This window comes from Condylura cristata, unplaced genomic scaffold (genome assembly GCF_000260355.1).
Source record: "Condylura cristata isolate star-nosed mole 26May11 unplaced genomic scaffold, ConCri1.0 scaffold00005, whole genome shotgun sequence".
Classification (NCBI taxonomy): Eukaryota; Metazoa; Chordata; class Mammalia; order Eulipotyphla; family Talpidae; genus Condylura; species Condylura cristata.
The window spans coordinates 7,835,723-7,853,577 of NW_004567106.1; the positions used below are offsets into that span (position 1 = coordinate 7,835,723).

Sequence of the window (17,855 nt, forward strand, 5' to 3'; positions counted from 1 at the left end):
TCTATGTTTAATCCTGCGTTAGCGTTGTTACATTATTGAAAATGATGTTAATAGAGCAAAAAAAGGAGGGAGGAATGAAGGATTGTGTTTGGGGGTATGCTGGGCTTGGCAGCTCATATTCTGAGGAATATCAGTTTAAATGCCCGAAATTATAGAAATCTTTAATGTCCATTTATACTTCTCTGGTTAGCTTCACCAAGTAGAATGATCCAGGTTCATCCTCTCTTAAAGGAAACATGGTGCATAGACGATAAATTTTTTTTTGTTTGTTTTGTTTGGTTGGTTATATATTTTTTTATCATCGAGAGAGTATAGGAAATCATGTAAGCCTTCTTCCCTGTAACCAAGTGCCCTACACTGTGAGCTTTGCTCAAAATGAATTATTTTCAAGTTCTTAACTTTCATGGAAGGTATTTCCTTTACGATAACATCTACAATGCAAATATGCTCTAAAATGAATATTGTTCAAAATGACTAGGTGGTAGAAATGCTGTGTGATGACTTAGCATGCTGACTAAAGGCCCAGAGTTACTAACCTGAGGTCATGGGTCTATTAAAAAAATTTCGGTCTGTGAATCAAATGAAATTTTATGGAAAAAAAGCTGCATGTACTTATATACATATATGTATCACTGAAGCATTGGTGACATTAATGAAACTTGATAAGAAAAATCATATTCTCAGAGAAAATTCTGAATTAAAACTGACCTCTCCTATTGCCTAGCAATATGATATCCCTGTGTTATGCCATTAAACTTATCAAATGAGGCACTTAAGATTTTTTATTCTACTACAAGTAAAATTACCTAAAAATAAATATTGATGTAAGTAAATGCCATGTATGCTAAGGAATGAAGTCTGCTGATTTCTGCAACTCATGTTGAAATGCATCAAAATAATAGGATGAATTAATGGATGGATAGAAAGATAGACAGATGAATAGATAGGTCACAAATCAAACATTTCAAAATGTTAATTGTGAAATCCATCTAGGTGACATGTGGATGTTCACAGTTTTGGAAAGCTTAATAAAATGTTAGGTGGAAATATGTGATCATAACATTTAGTGCACATACAACTACAGATGGCATAGCAGATAGCTCAAAGGTAGAAAGGAATAAGTGGAAGTTAGTTTTACAACTTGGGCATTTACTGAGTCAATTCAGGCACAATTCATTGGTACATAAAAGTGCATCTCCATGCAAATTAAAACCACAATGAGATACCACCTCACCCCAGTGAGAATGGCACATCTTCAAACAACTAGCAACAGCAATTGTTGGTGAGGATGTGGAGAAAAAGGAACTCTCCTGCATTGCTGGTGGGAATGCAAACTAGTACAACCTCTGTGGAAAACTGTTTGGAGGTTCCTCAAACTGCTAAACATAGAGCTTCCCTACGACCCAGCAATCCCACTCCTAGGTATCTATCCAAAAGACACAAAAACACTGATTGAAAAAGATACTTGTACCCCCATGTTTATTGCTGCTTTATTTACAATTGGAAAAACATGGAAGCAGCCCAAATGCCCAAAAGTAGATGACTGGATTAGAAAGATGTGATACATATATACAATGGAATATTACTCAGCAACCAAAAAAGAGAAACACATGTCTTTTGCAGCAACTTGGATGGAGCTGGAAAAGATCATGCTTAGTGAGATAAGCCAGAAAGAGAAAGAAAAATACCGGATGGTGTCACTCATAGCAGGAGTATAATGGACCAGGCAAGAAAATAACAAAAATAATGAACAACCATATACCAGAGACATTCTGTGGGGGTGGAGTGGAGAATGGGATCAAAAACAGTGGGGGGGGGAGGGAGGGAAATGCACGGGACTATGGTGGTAGCACAGGGGTGATTTGGTGATGGGAAACCCGCAGGGATTACGATCGAGATGGGGGGAAAAAAATGTGCAAAATGATGTAAAAATAAACTTTGTAATAAAAAAAAAAAAGTGCATCTCCAGGCTCCAGGCCTCCTTGCTGGCACATGGGTTTAAGTCTCAGCACTGTCAAGCTATCAGCAGCCACTGCAGCATGAGTTCGATCCCTGGCCAGGGAGCTGACCTACAGGGCACAGCAGACCTCTCCTGTCTGACCCACTGCTCCCCTCGGCCGTCTATTTCAGTAGGTCTGTCTGTTCTGTTTCCCACTCTGTCTTTGGTGAATCCTCTTATCCTCCTGCACATTTGGCCTGTACCACAGTTCTTATATGCAAAAATTAATAAAAATAAATCTTTCAGAAAAAGTAGATTTACACATTTGAATTTAAAATGCACAGTTTATGTTAAAGGAGATTACTGTGATACATATGAAATGCTTAGAACAGTAGCCCTCCAACTAGTGAATATGACTGTATTTTTTCCAGACCAAATAGTATTTGCAGTTTTATTTAGAGATTGTTCTGAAGCTCTACTTGCCATTAACTGTTTTCTAAGTCTGTCTAAATATTTCTTTGCTTGATTTCATATACATTTAAACTTAATAATTCCCTTCCACCTTATCTGTTTTACAAATATCTTATGTCATCTTTAATCACTCACCTCTAGAATGTAGGTAGTCTTAACCACAGTACATCTCAGACAGCTAAAGAAAAAGTGGCTGTGTTGCTTCACATTTTACCAGATGGACATCAGTCACTGAAAATCAACCTGTTCAAACATTTCTTGATAAGTACTAAGAGAGATGAGTTTTAACTTTGCCATGTTAAATCAAGCATGAGTGGTATGATACACTGCTTGGGCCAAAGTCTTCAACAGTTGATTATGGGAACTGAATAAACTCCAGCACTGAACCTGAGAAGGTTGGAAATGATGAAACAAAAGAGCCTTTTTATGTTAGTGTCTAGGTCCAGGCTCGTTGTGCATGTATACATCGCCTGCAGAACCCCTGGATCTAAGAATTGCAAAAAGAACAAAAGCCAAAACAGCTTGTTGGAACTGACTGAGCCGGATCCCACCCTCCACCCACCCCCTGCATGTTTATATATTCAGGTAGAATATATTCTATTCAATTATTGCATTTAAAATAGAACTGTGCTGATTTCTGCCCCCTTGAGAACATAAAGCATCTCATCTCTAGATCTCCAAATGACCCCGGTGTTCAAAGTCAAACCTTTTGAAAAGGACTTAACGGGACACCCAGACATGTAGGTGCTTAGGGTGCAATTTTAATACCAACAGACTGGAAAACAAACAGTGTCACTCAGACAAGACATGACTTTGTACTTTTGCATCTGTGTGAAGAAGAAATAAGATCTTTCTGGGATGTGCACCACTCACAGGTGTGGAAGAGAAAATGTCACATTCCTGACTTATTACGTGTGGGATTCTGGTTTGGAACAAAGCAAAAGGTATTGCATTGCACCTCAGTAAGAGCTTGATTCATTTAACACCAAGGGTTCTTTTGTTTCAGTCTGCCACAAGCAGGCACTGAAAAAGCAGGAAACATCCCTTAATCCCATGAGCCTGGTGTGCGCTGGCTACTGTCACTGCTTTCTCCAGCTCTGCTGCCAATGGAAGTGTGAGATTGACCCCAGGCCTGCAACCACTGTTCTTTTCTCTGCCACAAAACCACTGAGCTGTTGGCACTTTAATTGTTTTATACCAGGAGGAAACCAATTGTGTTGATGTGAATGTCTTATTCATCAGACATTACAGGCTTCACATTTTTTAACGAGCTGAAAACTCCTAGTCCACATCATGCAACCACAGTGAATCAAGACAAGAGTGTGGTGATGATGTCTTCTAATTTATTGCAGTTGCTTTTTGAAAGATTGGACAGTGTTTCAGAACTTCAAACTCTGCAATTTCAGTCTGTCTGAGTTTGTGTGCTAAATCAAAAACATGGAAATCATGTTTGAGTTATAAAAGACAGCAAAGTAAGAAAGCTAGGAATTAGTTCATGTTCTTCTTCTAAATGCATAACAAATATAAAAATACTGTGATCCAACTATCAAGTACCTGAGGCAGTTTTCTGGTGCCTGAAAATGTCCAAATTATTCCTGTGGGCTACATTTTAGAAGTTGGAGTCCTTGGGAAGATCATCACCAGGTACCTCATCATTGTTCTGCGACACTGCGTGTGCAGGCAGAATAAGACCTCTCAACACTTAATGTTACAAAGCCTGGTGTAGTGAATAGTCACAACAGTTTTTTCAAGAAGCAGTTGCCTGGATCTGAGCCAGTGGCTCTTGAAGATAACTATTTACCCTCAGACTTCACAGATGTGACTGAGATTTCCTCAGGTTGAGTAGTATACAGCAACCTAGGGACAGGCTTGGGATCCAGAGATTCCCTGCCCAAAAACCTCTAAGACCTCACTATGTGCAGAATTGAAACCCAAACCCTAAACTGGGTATGTAAGGCCCCTCCACTGCACCATGCTCACCCTGTCAGCTTCCCCTCCACACATTTCCTAACATTAAAACATGCATGCGCACACACACACACACACACACACACACCATTAGCCATTCACTGTCTCCCAGCACTTGACTTTACCAGAACGCCACCTTCTCTCCTCACTTTAAGCTCTTAAAACCCCTTTCTTCTTTGTTCCATGGGTACCTGTAGGATAGAATTTCCATTTTCCATTTGGATTTAGAGCTTGTAATTCTGATCATCATTCTCTCCCGAACTCTTAAGGCACGTAAGGATAGCAGTTATGTGCTGGTAAATGTTTACTTTAACATTGGATCTCCAGGAAAAAAGCTAAAAAGCTTGATTGGTTGTGTTGTCTGCATCCAATGGCATAAATATTCCCTCCTTCTATTGCCAGTTTCAAGGGTGGCTTTGTTTGACAACCTGTTTACAAAATTCCTGAAAACTTCAACATTCAACTCTTGAAAGCCAGTTCAGAAAGCTTGAAAGCTACTTCCAGAACACCCCAACGACCTTGCTTAATAGTACTTGTGTTATTCTCTATTCCCACATTGTACTTTGCTTAAAACTATGTGCTCAGTGTTTCCTGGATTGAAATAGGCAAAGCAGTAGATGTTGCAGTTCTACTGCTCAGTGAGCAGGGTGGTGTACAGCAGAGATGTGGCAATATTTTCACTTTTGTGATTGAGAGGATATGTCTATAGCTATATCTTCCATGTCACACTAAACAGGACTGAAAATGATAGACTTATTGCAGGTACAACTAAAAACTGTGGTGAAGAACAAGTTGACAGTTGTGCATTCAACTGCCCCATTAGAGCAGAATGTGATCCACCATGGATTTCATCAGACACTTATAGAAGATGGTCTAAAATACACAGTCAAAGAGATAAGTGAAAAATGCCTTGGGGGTTGAGAGGAGTGATCTTCAGGTTCAGTTCTCACTTTTGTTTCACCAGATTTTTTCTCATTCTCCTTTTTTTTAACATTTGTAATACCTTTGTGACTCATTTTAAGATTGAAGTGTAAGTGGATATAGCTCACGAAGTAAAGTGCCAGGCTTTCTGGCTCTGCTTGTATAATAAAGTTAGAATAGCAACATGTCAACCCTGTTGGATCTGTTGAGGTGACTAACTCATTCTGGTTTGCATGAGTTTTAAAACTGTTAAAGTCCCTTATCCTGGAAGCCTCCTCAAGCCTGATCAACTGAGACAACTGGTCACCTTAGTTCCTATAAAGGTTATGTAGTTCTAACAGAAAATGTTGTGCATACTTATTCTTCTGCCACAAGTATGCCATAAGTTATCAGCTAACATGATGAGAAATTTCTAAACATCAAGTTTGTAATATCTGTTCTCTTGTTAAGGGGATGGTACTTTTTTCCCAAATAATTTCATTAAATGGAAATGTACTTTGCATAAGAGAAAGTACTACATGAGCCTAAAATACTGGTATTTATTTCCCATAGTAATACATCATGGTCAGTAATTAAATCGATCAGAACTCATTTTGGATATTATGGAAATATAGCAACCAGTATCAAAATGTTTTAAAATAATCTATTATGACTGTGTATGAGTATATATTGAATGATTTTGCATGTAGATAGAATCTTAGTTTCCATGAGTCAACACTCAGTGTATTTGTCTTTCATCAAGAAGCTATTTATTGGCACCATTTATTTTGTGAAACAACCATATGGGGAAACCTTGCTGGGGACCAGCTTTCAGAATGTGCCCCCACGAACTAACATCTCTCCTCCCTGTGTGCAGCAAAATACCATATTGAAAATTGCATTGTTGTGGGAAAAATTAGAATGAGGGACAAATCGCTCAAAATTGACTCAGCGTGGTATCCATGGGGTTTAAGTCTGTTCAGGCCACTATAACAGTATATTATAAAATGGGTGACTAACAAACAATGAAAATTAATTTTTCACAGCTGAGCAGATCAAGATCAAGGCACTGGTACATTAGGTGTCTTGGGAAGACCCTCTTCCTCTTCTTGCCATGTCCTCATATGACAGAAGGCATGAGAGAGTTCTCTGGGGTCTGTTTTTGTAAGGGCTCTGATCCCTTTCATGTGAGCTCCACCCTCATGACCTAATCTCTTGAGGCTCCACCTTGAAACACCACCACACTATGTATAAATTTTCAACATATGGGGGAGGGGGGAGATCCAGACAATCAATCTCTAACACATAACTAACAAAAGCAGTAAACATACTAGCTCTGATTATAGGTGAAAGATACTTGATGGAAGAATGGGGGTGGGTACCAAATTGGGTAAAAAGGCAAAATGTTCAAAGATCTAGGAGAATCTTATAGTAAACAGTTAATTCTAAGATAAGAGCACATGACCACACCAAACCAAGATAGAGTCTTAGTTTCCATGAGTCAACACTCAGTGTAGTGTCCTTCAGCAAGAAGCTGTTCATTGGCACCATTTATTTAGTGAAACAACCACAAAAGGATCATGTGGGGTAAAGGGAGAGCATGTGCAACGCCTTGCACCTCTTCAGCTTGCACGCAACTGTGTTTATTCTGTTGCACATGACCGTAGATAGCAAGCCACATGGTGACTTGGCAACCCAAAGCTTTCACATTGGAAAGAAATTTCTCATGTGAACCAACACAACTTCTGGTTTCTACTGACACCATCCTCTATTTACCAATCATATGTGATCTATTTTACACCATAGAAATGTATGTTCGGGCTTTGTGCTTTTCTGCTGAGTAAGATCTTTCCTGAGACAAATTCAAACTGTAGGGATCATAGATATTAAATTAAAATGCCTTAGCGTGAAAACTTCTTATGCTTCAACAGTTTGGACAATAATAGGAGACAAACTTTAATTTGAAAGAAATCCACCCAAAATGAACTCACATCTCTTCTTAGATCTTTTAATTAAAGTCAGACATGAACCCTTGTGTTCCTTTTACAGTTAAATACTTAAAAGTGGATTTATGAGATTTGCGTGTGTGTTTTTTAAGATATAAAAAACGCACATACTTCTGGGTTCCGTGACTTTGTATTTGGCTTATTTAAATATAGTTTAGTAGGAATGTAATATTTAAGAAGGTTAAAGGATCAGAATCCTATTTAATTTACTTATACCCACTTGGGAACCAGTCAGTTATAAAGGTATGATGAGCAAATAAAATTTCTAATATAAAATCCTTGAAAAGAATAAGCCCCTTTTGGTTAAAATTTTTCTGATTTTTGTCATTAAAATTATTTCATTGAGGTTATTTTAAACTTCACAGGGTATGTATGAGTGCATGTGTGTATATATACTTACATACATGGCTTTGTATATGATTATTATATATGTTTATTACAGACAAGTTTTTTTTAAAAACTTGAATATCTTGATAGTTCTTAGAAGACCTAAGCCAATAATTTCTTAGTTTTCCTGTACTCACTTTGGCTTTTACTGAGAAAATGCTCCCAGAAACACCATCCTTAAGTGCACATGTCAAATTATGATCAGTGTGTAATATTTACATAAATCTGACTTAATAAACAGTCACATTGTTAAAATAGAGCATTCATTTCAATCACAGCTAGTTAAACAACATATAATGACTAATCTTTAATGAGGATTGCACTAAATGTTCATTGATATTGATGATTATTAAAATTACATGTTAGTCCTTCTCGTGTAAGAAATGATTTGTTTTGAAATATTGAATGTATAGCTTTTCCTTTAAAATGTTCACTAAAATCACTTTGACATGAAGCTTAACATGTACAGAGTTGCTGCAATTAGTGCCTTGTGCCTCCATCCATATGGACGTTACTAAACAGGATTTGGGTTATTTTGAATGATGGACCTTCTGTTAAGCTTAAAGTAAAGCCCATCTATCTCTACATTCATTTTAATTAATATTCTCTTGCTGATCTCAAAATGTGCTCTCTTCTGGGGGAAAGAAGCATGATTATCATAAATCAGAAATAAGCTAAAGAAGTGTATTTTTTACTAATTTTCTACTTCCTTCTGTTTCATTCCATTTCTCCTCACCACCTAGGGAGCTTCACTGCAATGTCAGAGTAACTGGAAAACACCGACTTAAGATGTTCTAAAAGAAAACATATTTCTAGCCAAATATAATTAAACTCACTCAAAAATGAGGAAATTAACTGTCCTCAGATTTCTTGAAATCATTATAAAATTTTAAGCATTATTTGAGTGCAAAACTCATATGAGATCTCCCGTGTAGAATTTGACTATATATGTTATTTACATACAAATAAGTATGTGTCCTTGTAAATATAAATATACATACATGCATGCATACATACATATATATATATATAGTTTGTGTGTAATACATCTGTGATTTTTCAGAGATTTCCCAGGTGCTTAGGTTTTAACAGCCTCATTGGTGGACTTAATGTATACTATAGATATATACTTAATTATGTTACTATAGATATAGTAGTGAACGCCTGTCAAAAATACCTTGAAGGTGTAAAAGATTTCTTTTTCTTAGTATTTTAAGCAAAATCAAACTCAAAGTGGCACATAGTCTGGTACTTTTTTTATACTGGCTTTTTCATGTGAAATCTTACTAATCTGGCATTCAGGAAAGGAAAAGGTCCTAGACCTTTTCCCCCACAAAATCAGAATAAAATTTTGTTAGATGGTTGTATATGTTAGTTAAGGTTTTGATTTCCTAACCATTTCAAATATGTCTGCACCAACTCTCCAAATACCTTCAGAATAACATTCATTGTGATAAGATTCGAATCCACAAACTATCTGGATATCCAATTTAGGTCAGTTTTGAGTGCTGGCTTTAAAAGTAAGTAACTGGGCCCTCCCTGGTGGCACAGCTGGTTAAAGCACAGCACTAAGAAGCTAAAGCCACTTTAGCATGAGTTCAATTCCCACCAGCCCTGGAGGTGATCCACATGGCGTAGCAGACCTCACCTGACCGTCTCGCTGCTTCCCTCAGCAGTATACTTCATCAATCAGCCTATTCTGCTCCCCGCTCTGTGTGTGGTGAATCCTCTCACCATCCCTGCACCTCTGGCCTGTACCCCAGTTCTATATGCATAAATAAATAAATCTTTAAAAAAAAAAAGTAAATAACTAAAATGATTTTTAAATGTTCATTAAACTGGTGGTGGGAAGTCCACAGCGATTACAACTGAGATGGGAAAAGGCACAGAATGATGTAAAAATAAACCAATAAAAAAAAGAATAAGATAAATGTGAAAATTACAAAGAAGAATTTTAATTCATCAGAACCTGTGAGTAAAACCATTCATTTAGCAAGTGAGTGGGAAGACCTGAGATCCAGGGATCCTTGCTAGAACACTGCTATAACAAACCCTGTCTTCTTTTACTCAGCAGAATGGAAACCCATTGCCCATCCCCCATTCCCACTAACTTGGGCACAGATATCCTAATTTTCCATATTGCCAGCATTATTTTTTTTTCTTTTTTAAACACACCTTTAACTTAATTACATATAAAGTACTCATCTACATTTTATTCACATCAGTTCCATGCTATATGATTACTCACATGCCTATCTTCACATGCCTCTTATATGCCGGTATTTTGTATTCTCCGTTTGAAAAAAGAGCTTGATTTAGTTGTATTCTAAGTTAGAAACAAATAAAACCTAAATCTGGCCAAAATATTTACATTGTTTTATGGAAGAAAACATAATCATGTTCTGAATCTACCTGCCTTTGCTATTGTGATGTAACTTTCTTTATAATTCTTCCCTCCCCAGTAGGCATCTTTGCAAAGTCTCTCAAACAGAAATGAGTGGATTCCACACACATCCTTGTGAATATCCTGCTTACAATTTAAGTGGGAAAAGAAAACCCTACAGTTGTTCTAATTTGGAACCACAATAATCACCCCTCTCCAGTGAGGCTTGGCGGGGGGGGGAGGGGGAATAGGCTGGAGTCCTCCTAGAGAAAAAAACATACTGTATGGAGCTACAGTGCAGCAGGGAAAAAAACAAATTAAACAAACACAAAGCCTTAGAGTGGGTAAATAGGCCAGCAAATACGTAGACATCTGATCATACAGACGCAGACTAAGCTGGGTTCCTCCGTGGTGTCGTCCCACCAGTGTGTAAACTGCATGTGTTATAGAGGGGTGTGTGTGTGTGTGTGTGTGTGTGTGTGTGTGTGTGTGTACACATGGAGATTTAACAGGGAGCACAGAGGGAATTAGGAAGAGCCTGGCCCGGTTTTTTAATTTGGGTCTGTTTGCTTGCATTTAGCACTTAAGGGCTTCTACATTCAGTTTGCTCCAAAGAGTGATGAAGCTCTCCTTGCTTATGCCTCAAATCAGAAATGCATGAAGTGCAGCTGCAGAGATAATACATTTTCCCCAAAGGCTTCGGCTGAGCAAATTAGGTGTCAATGGGGTGCCTGCGCAGGCAGTACTCTCTCTAATTAGTCTCTTGAGCCTAGTTGGTGGCGGGTATGAGATGATCTAATCAATTGGTCTGTGTCTGATGGTTCGTGTAAAAATCCTACCAGGCAGACTCTCTCCCACAGGTCACCCACCTGCACAGCGGGACTGCTCATTTTCATTTTTCATCTCCTCCATCACATGATGCTGACAGTTGGTTTTAAGAAAATTGAATCCAAAAAAATATCTAGTTCATAGGGCACATGGGTCAGAACAAAGTTGCATTATGGGTACCAGAGATCCAATTAATTAATATTTATAGCTGAGAAGCTCTATGTAGATATTTCTGAATAAGGATTTTATCAATAAAATCCAATTTCTTATTTAAAGCATTCATTTCTGGAGAAAGAACACTGCAAAGGCAGAAAGTGAGATCAAAATGGCACCCATTAATCACACGATTTATCTACCTATGAGCTGATGTGCACATAGTTAAGCTCACTGTTCCTGTTCAGCTTTCATATCTATTGTGGATAACAGAATATCTTAATAATCAAATGTAATGGAAGGATTACATTACTATTACATTTTGCTTCCCTATGCGTGTCACATACCCACTCTTCTTCCACCTACATCCTCCCCCAAAAGATGATTGCATTTTGATTTTAAGAATTTTTTTCTGCAGTAAACTGACCTCCCTTCTATGGAGTCCTTGGAAACTGATGCTAATGCCGCCCATGAGGGAGAGGGGACACCATGGTGCTGATGTGTAACATCAGGCTGGGCAGTCTGAGCTATAGTGTCTCAGAGACATGTCCCTGCCTTTATCGTTGGCTCCTTCACTTACATGTCTGAGTGCAAAGCTAAGTAATAGATTTCTAATCCCTGCTCACTGTTTACACTCCAATTACCACTATTTTGTGTTATTTTTTATTACCTAATTTGCTTATTCCCTGGGTTAGGTACATGTGATTCCCCTCAAGATTAAATTCAAAGAGTCAGGATGAAAGCAACAGCCAACACCATCAATGGCTAAAAGAACGGGAGGGAATGGTAGGGGTGATAACATACAGGACCGTGGTAGCCACGGAGTTTATTGTTACATGAAATACACTGCAAATCAAATCATTCCTTTTCAGTAGAAATCTATGGACTAAAAAAAGTAAAGCTCAATGAGAAGATGTTCACACCTGCCACCTTCCTCAGCTCATGGCATTTCTGTGGTGGGCTGTCTATACTTGGCACTGTCTTCTTCCACAGAGTTCTGTGCTCAGTCACTGTGCCATGAGGGACTATAAGTCAGCAAACACACACTTGCTCTCCAGTGCTCAGTTTCTAGCTCTCCCCTCCCTAGTCACTCAGCAGCTATGTACTGAGTACCTGGGTCAAGTGTTGGATATGCTGTAGGGACAGCATGGTCGACATAAACAAAGTTAATCAAGAACGTGATGATGCTTCCTGCTGCTTCCATCCTCCTTCATGGAGAGTGGCCATGCAGCTTGGAGGTGGGGGGGAGTGGTGGCACTCTGAGGAGTTCCTGGTTCTGGACTAGGAAATCAGCCTGTGCACCAGGTCTGCATTCTGTTGATTAAAGTGGTGAGCAGAAGAGAGCCAGGTGGTGACCACGTCATCGGGGTGTGGCTGTAAGAACTCCATGCCTAGACATGCCAGGTATCAGCACCAACCCACAGCTCCTTGTGGCCATGCTGGATAGGCTTCTGGAAAAGCTGGAATCTCAACCACTGTCTAAGTGACATGGAAGAGAAAGGGCATTTTTGTTTCCTGCTTAATAAAAATGTCAAGATTGGTAATGGGACTGGGGACTAGCTAACGATGCCTGCAAATGAGTGTGCTTAAAATGCCGTGGGGACAAATACACCCTCTTCTTGTGGTGGTGGGCCTCAGAAGAGATGTCAGTGCCTAGATCAGAATGCATGAATGTGTGGGAGGAGCAGGTGGAGTGAAAGGTGGATTTCTTTATTTCCCCGGAAAAAGGGTGGCTGCTCAGGGGTTTGTTCCCATGTAATTATTTTTGCTAGGGTGGTAACGTATTTAAAAAGAGATTTGAGGACATCCCTGGTGGCCTAAGGGTTAAATCTCAGCACTATCATCAAAACAGCCTGAGTTCCATCTCCAGCTAACCCACGTGGTGCAGCAGACTTCTCCTGTCTCACACGCTGCTCCCCTTAGCAGTATTTCAGTAGATCCACCCATTCTGCTACACATTCTGCCCATGGTTGTCTCACCCTCCTCCCCACACACACTTCTGGCTTGCACTCCAGTTCTTCTATGCATAAATAAATTTTTTAAAAATAAGAAGAGATTTGATGAAGGACCAGAGTTAAGGGTGGCCAAGTTAGCCACATAAAGAACTGTGACACCGCAGCAAATATTTGTGGTAACATCGAGGAGTTTGGATTTTGTGGTGAAAGGGATTTTGTATGATACCCTTCCACCCCCAGGCCTCTCCATCCACCCCCATGTTTCTCTCACTAACAAAAGGTTGAGACTTTTGTTTACATTTGACTCATCACTGATAATTGAAAATGGATGTTCAAACAAATACTTGCATAAACATGTTCATAGCAGCACTATTCACTGAAGCCAGGAGGTGAAAACAACTTAAATTTATATTACCTCATGAATAGATAATAAAATGTGATGTATTTGTACACTGGAATATTATTCGGCCATTAAAAAGAATGAAGAAGGGGCTCTCCCTGGTGGTGCAGTGGGTTAAAGCACAGAAGCTAAAGCCACTTCAGCATGAGGTTGATCCCAGCCCTGGAGGTGATCCACATGGCACAGCAGACCTCTCCTGCTGCCTGCTGCTCCCCTCAGCAGTGTACTTCATTAATCTGCCTGTTCTGTTCCCCACTCTGTCTCTGGTGAATCCTCTTACCGCCCCTGCACCTCTGGCCTGTACCCCAGTTCTGTATACATAAATAAATCTTTTTAAAAAAAAATGAAGAATTTTCTGTTTTCCTCCTTCCTCTGTAAGTTGTCATTATCCTGGGAAGGAAAAAGAAAAAGTGCTAAAAATATTATGTTAAGTAAAGGAAATCAGATGCAACAAGTCACATAGTCTGTGGCTTTAATTATATAAAATATCCAAAATAGATAAATACATAGAGACAGAAAGCAGATTAGTAGTTGCCAGGAACAGTGGCAAGGATATAGAATGTGACTGATGAAAGGGTTCAGGGTCTCTTGGGAGTGGCAAAACTGTGACAGTTACAGCACATCATGAATGTTCTAAATACCACTAAACTGCATGCTTTAAAATGGTTAATTTTGTGTTACATGAGTTTTGTCCCAATTTTTAAAATAAAAAATTGAAGGACTAACCTTCAAAAAGATCTTCACACTAAGTTTGGGGAAATGAGTAAAGAGTGAAGAGGATGGATGCAATCTTCATGGTTCTTATATGTAAGATTGGAGCTTTCTGCCCCCTGGTCTAGACAGTGCCTTGCAGGGGTAGAGTCTCTACTGCCTGCAGCCTGCCTGAGTCATTAGGGCGACAGTACTTCGAAGTCTTAACACAAGGCCAAGGTCCCATCTGTGCCCAGAAAGAAGACAGAATATAGCCTTGTGAAAGCGGGCCAGCAGGCCTGCCCTGGCCTCTGTGATCTCGATCCACTAAACTGAGATGATGAATTGATTCTGAGACCCAGTGGGAACTGGTGAATCAAATCTCTGGCTGTGTGACTTGCTGGGAGCGGTTTTTGTCACCCTTCCTGGCAAGACATTCTTTTCCTATCCTGAAGACTGAATAAAAATGCCGAAGGGCCAAAAGAAAAATGTAGATAGGAGCAGAATGAATGTTCCTTCTTTTTCTTGAGCTGTTCACATGGAAGTCGTTACTGTGTGTAAGCAGGCATCATTGAAAACACAATTGTGTTCAGGATGTCAGGAAGAGGCTGGTAATTCAGGTCATGCTAGCCAGTTTTCATTCTGCTGAAACTAAGTCTGATAATAGGCAACCAAGGAATTACATACAGCTGGATTTTCTTAAAAAATTATGTATGTGATCCATTTTTCTATTTCATGTTCATAAAAATGAACACTAGTGGTCTGTATGATGCTACAGGCACTTAATTAAGACCAGTATTACTACTAATGATTTGGAGAAGGAAATTTTCTGAATTTCCTTTTCTCTAAATAATCCAAGAGGAGACTAGGCCATTTCAATTCATAGAGCTGAATTATTTTAAGGGGGCCAAGGGAGAGATGCAGTCAGAACATTTGTTTATCATATTACAAACACTGTTATGGTTAGGGAGAATGTTCTGCCTGGGCGGTATGTGCAGAAGGTGGCTGTGGAGAAAACAGAGAAACTCACTTTGGCCTGACCAATTTTGATGTCTCATGTAATTTAGGGGGAAATGAATGATGTAAGTATGCACACACACACATGTATATACATAACAATTTTCTCTTTTCCTCCTTCCAGGATTAAGTTGTCATCATCCTGGGAAGAAAAAAAAAAAAAAAACATTAATGAAGTGGCCAATAATACGAAGGGAATCATGGATCAGTCTCCTTTCACTCCCTGTGGCGGATTTCTCTTACAAGAAAATTGAAGCTGGCAAGACCCTGTTTTCTCTGCAATTTATTTAAAACCTTGCACGCATTTGGATACCTTGTGATTTCCAAGAACTATGTGAAGATTAAGCTTTGCTTACTGATACATGGCATGTATTCTTTTCAGTCTTTTGTGTTTGATTTTGTTTGATTTCCCTCTGCAGCACAGCGTCTCTGTAAAGATTTTTATGCTTTCACCAGCCATGTCTTAAATACATTAAGACAACACATTTGGTGTTCACACTTCCTCAGTAATGTCTGTACTTGAAAGCCGCATAGTGGCATAAAGCAACGTGTATTTTCTTTGAGAGCAGTGCACATTTTGCCACTACCAGGGAGGAAATTTTCAGCTAAAGCAAACCCATGTTCTCTCTCTTACTTGACAACTTGGTCCCTGGCTGTGGGACCCCACTTGTCACTTACTTTTGAGGACATTTACAAATGTGTGTGTGTGTGTGTGTTTTCTTGAAATAACTGCACATTTATATAGGATATCAGACTCTGCTTAGCATTTTCAAGCCACAGAGCATGACTGTTTGCCAAGTAGGTTGGAAGTGAAGAAGCAAGCATCAGGCATTGAGAACAAAGACAGGGATAAATTGCTTACATTCAACCTCTAGAAACTGAGGTAACTTTTTATATGTTTTTGGGGTCTTGTCAACATCTTATTTTTTCCATTCACTCTGTTGTACTTTGTGAGTATTTTCTCAGTGGAAAAAAGAATGAGGAACCGAAGGTTTGAAACTTGGATGCAAAAGATTGTTTCTGCCGGATGAGCCCTGAACACCATCTTTCTAGTTAAGATTTTAAAAGCAAATTATAAAGTTATCAAGAGTTAAAATTTGTTCATTTATGCCAAAGCAATTAGAAATTCCATTTTTTTTAAACATTCCAAGTGGATTGGAAGCCATCCTTGGGGGCCACAGACAGTCCTGGAATAACTGATCGAATGCAGGTTTTAAAGACAAGGCAGGAGTCTTGCTTTAGAGGTGGAAAAGGGGAAATGAAAGTCTCTGCTTCTCTTGTGTCAGGAGTTGAGGGAACTTGAAGGATGAAGGTGAGTATGTGACGACGAGGGAATAGGATCAGGCACACATTATGTGTGACCCAGAGGAGAATTGGCTGCTTGCTGCAGGCCATCGAATGGAGCACACCTCGCTCCAGAATCCCAAGTACCGCTGAGGCCATGGGGACAGGTAGGAAATGCATCTAACCCTGAAACTAGCCCTGGGGACTCAAATTCCAAGGGAGACACCTTCGTGTACATCATTTCACATTTTCTCATTAGTCAGAAAGGAGAGACTAAGAGCTTAAAATGCATGGCACTTTTAGGATCAAGGCTAGGAATTATGAGCCAGTTTCATGAAGACTTTCTCCCGGGGCCAGGTGTAGGGAAAGCTTTTCTGTAGTCAACCCCAGTGTAGCTAGGTAATTGGACCCCGAATTCGTAAACATTACAATGGTCCCTTCTCTGGAGCGGGGTGTGAGATGGGTGTCAGTCACAACCCACCCTGTTCAGAAGTAGCACTCCCTGTATGCTTCAACTGAGGAACTGTTGACTTTCAAGAACAAAAGTTACAACACTAGAATGTTTACTCTTTGCTACCTAGAAATCTTCCTCATTCTTCTTTCATACATTCCAACCTAGCAGAAGTCTCTAGGGGTATTTTGACTTAACATGTACTTAAATTAATACTTCTTGAATAGAGAAAACTTTACAAGCAATCGAACACAGTCGTTCTTCTGATTTGTTTCAAATTATTAGGGGAGAGCCATAACTTCTGTATTGTATGAAATTTAAACCAAGAGCAACCAATGACTAAATCTTGCTATTAATAAATTTTCTGGCTTGAAAATTTGAAGGTACTTAATGTAAGAAGACTTAAATTAGGAATATTAATATCTTTGAGAATACATGCACCATCACAGGCAGCTTCTCTTGGGATATGAAACCCCATATCCCAAGATCTGTCTTAGCACAGAGACAGGCATCTCAGAAACTTGGGGGGGGGTGGGTGGGGAAGGGGCCTTAGTTCCCCACCCTTGCCACTGGGACAGGAAGTTCAAAGTTTGGTTTCTCTCACTCTCTCACTCCTTCTCCCATCTACAACCACATCCTCCCTCCTTTCCCTTCCTTCTCTTATTATGGGCAGCCATTACAGACTGTGTTCACTAGCAGATTTATTATTCTATAGAGAAAGCACTGGAATGTTTTGTGAGATTATTTTTATATGAAGGAGTAGCTTGCATTCTAACAGCTGGAGGGGTATGAACACATCAGCATGGTGATCGTCTCGATGCAGAATCACTGCACACAGTATTCTGAAAGGAAATGTGGGACTCATTTCCATTTTCTCAAAGGAACCGTTAGGTGGGCTTAAAAACACATAGGACAGGAATAAAATGTTTGCAGTGCTCAGAAGAAAAAAAAAAAAAAACAGGGCATAAGGCTGGGGTAGCTGTCCATCTACTGATACAGGGTGAGAACTATTTCTACCTCCCA

At 39.3% G+C, this 17,855-nt stretch overlaps 1 protein-coding gene across 3 annotated transcripts in view; it reads left to right on the forward strand.

Moving 5' to 3' along the window:
* Positions 1 to 17,362, forward strand: part of CDK14 (cyclin-dependent kinase 14) — a 530,627-nt gene extending 513,265 nt beyond the window's left edge. For all 3 annotated transcript variants that reach the window (XM_012720955.1, XM_012720957.1, XM_012720956.1), the window contains one exon: positions 15,222 to 17,362. The gene's annotated coding sequence lies outside the window, so the exon portion shown is untranslated. The remainder of the gene's footprint in view (positions 1 to 15,221) is intronic.
* The last annotated feature ends 493 nt before the right edge of the window (positions 17,363 to 17,855 follow it).